Genomic DNA, 6,000 nt, shown 5'->3' on the forward strand with positions numbered 1-6,000 from the left:
AGCAAAGACTGAATCAAAAAAAATTTGAATACGCAAGCCACTTTTTATTTGTACATATCGCTCGTTTCATAGAAAATTGATGTAATCCAAAATTTAAATTTTTTGAGATTTTATGATACCCCGAAACAGCCTGCTGGTCCGATTATACTCAGAGATTAGAATACTCCAAAGTTCAAAAATGGCGGTCATAGCTATCTTTGAATCTCATTTTTATAATGGAGCTTTATGAAGAAATAAAACATTGTTTGCGTTTTCCCAAAAAATATAATTACAAATAATTTCTATCCTATTTTTTCAACTGTCAATAACTTTTGACCGATTCTCATGATTTTTCTTTGAAATTTTCGTTATTACCTTTACTTTTATATAAATTTATAAACAATTGCATAGTTCAAAAAAAACATTTTTAGTATTTAGTAAAAAAGTATGACTTTTTTTCAAAAATTAATTTCTCAAAAAGGGTTATTTCTTTTTTGTTTAAACTTTTTCTGTATCGAGTGAGTAGTTTATGTTACAACTTGGGTAAATATCCACTGGCCAAAGCTCGTTGTTTTCGAAATATGAATTTTTGAATATTAATCTTTTTTCCAATATATTAATGCATTACATATCAGCATACAAGGCGATCAATGCCAAATGCTTAAAACTAATTAAAATATCATATTTATTATTCAAAACAATCATTTGTTGTTATTTTTCAGAATTAAAGTGATTTTGTAACACGACATGGCAAAAGCTCTTGTGACGGTATTGGAGGTTTAGTGAAATATTTTGTCTCATACATACAATCTCCGTAGTAGAGTCGGGAGCAATGCCGAGCTTCAGCCCCTGCCCCCGTCTTCTTCCCCCTCTTTGCCACCAGCAATTGTGTAGATCTGGGAAACAGACTCTTAGTCCCTGCCTCCCTTTGCACCGTTTACCAGCATAGAATATATACGTTTGCGACATCCGCCCAACGCAGCTCCTGCCATGGACGGTGCCACTTTCCTAGATGTTCTGGTCTCCGCGACGGCAACCCCCCGACGGGTTTCATTGCGACATGTTGCCAGGTCGCAAACGCCAATCTACCGGGAACCCCAATGCTTGCCCAAGGACGCCCAGTCCCAGGCCACAACAGCAGTTGCGTCCTGGCCTTCCTCAACCCAGGCGTAGTCACCCGTCACTTACTCCCAGAGTGGCGACGTCTCCCCCTATGCACTTCAGAATTCTGCAGTTAAACTGTAATGGATTAACTGGGAAGATCACGGAGATAGTCGATTTCATGAAGCGGCACAATATCCGCATTGCTGAGATTCAAGAGACTAAACTCACAGCAAGATCTGCACTGCAAACCTGTTCTGGGTATAATGTCCACAGAAAAGATCGCATGAGCGGAAATGGAGGCGGCCTCGCGTTTATCATACATCACTTTGTGCAATATCATATATTTGATCCTGGCATCGACCGCAGGGACAATGTCTTAGAACGTCAAGGCCTATCTGTCCGGTCAGGCGATGCAAAATTAGAAATCATCAACATCTACATCCCTCCTGTCACCTGTTGCCCCAGTGGATACCGCCCTGATATCAGCGCCGTACTCAAGGGATATAAACCAACGCATCAGATTGCTTGTGGATGAACACAAGCGGGCGAAGTGGGAGGAGCACCTAAGAGGTTGTAACCTCTCTACCGGTGTGGGTAAACTTTGGTCCACCGTAAGGTCCCTATCGAATCCGTCTAAGCACAATGACAAAATTACCATCGCCTTTGGCGATAAAGTGCTGTCGGATGCGAAAAAATGCGCGAGCGCTTTCTGCCGACAATATATAATGCATTATACGGTCGGCAAAGATAGACGGAGTGCCAACAGATGCGCACATAAACATATATTCAGCGCGTCTCCAATTACCATCACCGCCAGAGAGGTTGAGGACGCCATCGGTCATGCTAAACCATCCAAAGCAGTGGGCCCAGACGGCATAGCCATGCTTAAGGATGCTCAAAAGCCTGGGGAAAGAGGATTTCAAATATTTAGCACATGCCTTCAACCTGTCTCTTTCCACCTTTGTCATTCCCGAAAAATGGAAAATGGCCAAGGTGTTGCAGCTACTAAAGCCTGGGAAACCAGCTAACATAGGAGAGTCATATCGCCTGATATCTCTCCTATCGCCAGTAGCCAAACCACTTGAAGCCATTTTGCTCCCCTACTTCAAAGCAAATTTGCAGCTAGCCTGCCATCAGCATGGCTTCATGAAACTCCATAGCACCACCACCGCGCTAAATGCCATCAGCACCCAGACAAATTGCGGTTTAAATCAAAACCCCCACCATAGAACAGTACTCGTTGCGCTAGATCTATCAAAAGCTTTTGATACGGCACGTTACTGCAAGACCTGGAAGGGTCTACCCTTCCTCCATGTCTTAAAAGGTGGGCCGCAAATTATCTGGGTGGTCGGCAGGCATCGGTTCAATTTGGAAATCAAACATCAAAACCAAGAAGAATTAAACAAGGGATGCCACAGGGTGATGTTCTATACGCCGATAACTGCACAATAATGGCCACAGGCCCAGGCCCACAGATCGATGAGCTTTGCAATAGAATAAACGACTACCCCCTTGATCTCTCCAGTTTTTTCGCCTCGCGAAACCTAGCATTCTCGCCGACTAAATCCTCCGCGACCTTATTTACAACATGGACATCCCAAATGTCGACCATTTCGAACATCAACGTCGATGGCACTACGCTACCGACTGTCCTCCATTTTGGTGAGCATGCAGCCGCAATTGTGCCGAAAATCCAGAGCCGTAATAAAATCCTCAAATCCCTTGCTGGCAGTACTTGGGGAAAAGACAAAGAAACGCTCATTACCACATACAAAGCAATTGGCCAGCCGATTGCATGCTACGCGTCGCCTATACGATCGCCAAGCCTAAAAATTACCCACTGGAAGAAGCTACATGCCTGCCAAAATTCTGCTCTCAGAACCGCCACATTAAAAAAAAATCACAGTTTCTGTATTGGGTCATGAAGCATATTTTCATAAAAAATTAGTTAACATAATAAATAAACTCGAAGCTCGTGTTGAGAGGGTTTCGGAAAATTTATTTGTTTTTTTTATCCTTACAAAAACAAATAGTTTTTTAGTGTAACTTTTTTATTTGACATCCGATTGATATGGCAAAATGTTTACCTTGAGAGCCAATTTCGGTAATAGTCTAGTTGAGGGGTCGACTGCTAATACGCGACCAAAAATATCGAGAGAGGTGTCAATCGACGTGTCTTGATATCAGTATTAATAATCCGAAGGCGAAAAATAAAAATATTAACTCGTTCAAAAGATATTAACGAAAAACCGAAAAAAGACCCTCGGGTACCTCCGAAACCGGGGGTCGGATCCATAGTATTTTTGCGCAGAACACCTTTCTGCGTTGGCGGCCTTCGGCCGCGCTTATAAAAAATAACCCTGGGCTACGCCGTGCGAAGTCCGGGTGTGTGGTATAACCGTGGCTACCGCCACGGTGATGCACAATTTTTTTTGGTGGGTACACACAACAACAACCTCATGAAAATCGCCAACTTCAACTGCAAATATCTCCGGACAGAGATAAAATATTTCTTTTCCGCCTTCGGATTATTGTTCCCGAGATTAATACGCGTCTTTTGACCCCTCTCTCGCTATTTTTGGTAGCGTATTAGCAGTCGAACCCTCAACTAGACTATTACCCCAATTTCTTCTAATGTCCTTTTGAGCTCGGAAGTCGTTTTCACATAGTTGTGTCAGCTACCGAGTTGTAGACCCTTAAAATATTATTTTTCTTTCATCAAACAGAGGTATAAAAATATTCACCAAACATAAAAAATATTGGAACTTCTTTGTTTAAAAACTTTGTCAAATAATTCAAAAATAACATTGCCATGAATTTCAAAGCACTTTAATTTGACGAACAAAAAGAATATTTTAAGGAACAACCCGGTCTATTGCACACTTGCTTCTAAACTACCAAAATGAGTCATGTAGTATTGTTCTGTTGTATTGCCAGGCAACTTCACCACGAGGTGTCATGAAGTACTCCATAAATTGTTCACGCACATTTACTGCATTGCTTGCTGGCCTACCTAAAGTACTGCTTGGTCGAGTTGATGGGAGCATTCCGCTTTCTCCAAGCTCCATTCGCCAATTACCTTGAACAGCAACACCATTTGTCTCACTATCTACGTCAGATGTCCTCATATATACTGATTTGCGGCTTAAAAGAAAATTGTGTAGGACGCAAATGGCCAGAACAATAGCTTTCGCGTATACTGGTTTCACGTCCATTGGCCTTCTCAGAATTCGGTACCGCGATGCACATATTCCGAACACATTTTCAACTACATTTCTGGCTCGAGATAGCCTATAGTTGAAAATTTTGTGCTACATAACTTGTTCACGATAACAAAAAGGTTTCATTATGTACGTTTTCAAAGGAAAAGCGTCGTCAGCAACAATGACAAAAGGCATTTCATTTCCTTCATGTGGAAGTGGCTTCGGTGGTGGAAAATTAATTGTATTTTCAGCAAGTGCAGTAGAAAGTGGACATCTGTGTATTTTGGAATAAGAGTTAATGATTATTTACACTAAATTTCAAGATTTTGTAGCAGAATTACCTTCCAAATACACCACCATCAGATTCACGGCCATATGCTCCAACTTCTACAAACAAAAATTTGTAGTCGGCGTCCACTAGAGCCATGAGAACAATGCTGTTGAATTTTTTATAATTGAAGTACTCAGAGCCGCAGTTTGCAGGTGCCTGAATAGCTACATGCTTCCCATCAAGTGCCCCACAGCAATTAGGGAAATTCCACCGCTGTTCAAAACGTTGAGCAATTTCTGTCCATTCTTCATGACTGCTGGGAACCTTGACGAAATATAACCACCATTAATATATGTGTAGATTTCTGACTGATTAAAGAAATCACATGAATACTCACTTCTAAAAAATCGTCTTTCAAAGCTTCATAAATAGCACGACATGTCTTACGTATTGCATGACAGATGGTAGTTTTTCCCAACAGGAAAACAGTCATCAGGCTGGAAAAGCTATCTCCTGTTGCCAAGTAACGTAAAGTTACTGCCAACTTCTCCCCTACCGAGATGGCATCCCGGAACTTCGTATTAGATTTGTAAACGTATGGGGTTATGCGCTCCACAAGAAAGTCAAAGTCCTCCAGAGTCATCCTCAAACAATTTTTACACCATTTTGGATCTAGCACGAACAGCTTAGAACGCAGTGTAGCGTAGAACCCACATGTTCCTCTATCCCGAAGCCCTGGCCTAACCCACCACTGCTTCCGCTTCCTTAGCTGGTGCCGCTTTCTTCTCCATTTCCTTAGGCTTGTCACAAAACAAAGAGTCGCAGCAGCTATCGCCATTTGTTTATTTTTCAGCATTTTTTTGTTAAAATTAATTATTTGATCGATTTTTACAAAATTTAATTCACTCTCGCACTCCACTTTTATTTTTGTCTTTTGTTCAAAAGAATGCAACAGCTGATGGGCTGTCAAAAATATTTACTTAACGTTTGACATCAGTGGTGAAAACTGGATGTCAATCGACTGACACCAGAATTTGATGACAGTCTTTAACACACACTGCTATATCGACTTCATGCCAGTTTTTTATATGTAATGAAAACACATTTGACACCAAATCGCCATGGTGACAGTTAAGTCAGTATTTGATGTCAGTGATTTTGACATAATGAAAACCAGCCTTTAGCTTCTCACGGTTGACATGCACTGAGGGCATGTGCAAGTATTTCACAATCGTGTGAAACATTATTTGCTGACGCTACTGTCTGGCCCTGTTGGTATGATTCTTGTTGATCGTGTGAAACATAATTTGCTGACGCTACTGTCTGGCCCTGTTGGTATGATTCTTGTTGATGTGCAAGTATTTCACAATCGTGTGAAACATAATATGCTGACGCTACTGTCTGGCCCTGTATCTATGGTTCTTATTGCGTAAACAATTAGTA

General features: G+C 41.4%; 1 pseudogene; it reads right to left on the reverse strand.

Annotated features, from left to right (window-relative positions):
• Positions 1–3,183: 3,183 nt before the first annotated feature.
• LOC137242390 (uncharacterized) lies at positions 3,184–5,272 on the reverse strand (annotated as a pseudogene).
• Positions 5,273–6,000: the final 728 nt, after the last annotated feature.

Source organism: Eurosta solidaginis, chromosome 2 (genome assembly GCF_040869045.1).
Source record: "Eurosta solidaginis isolate ZX-2024a chromosome 2, ASM4086904v1, whole genome shotgun sequence".
NCBI lineage: Eukaryota > Metazoa > Arthropoda > Insecta > Diptera > Tephritidae > Eurosta > Eurosta solidaginis.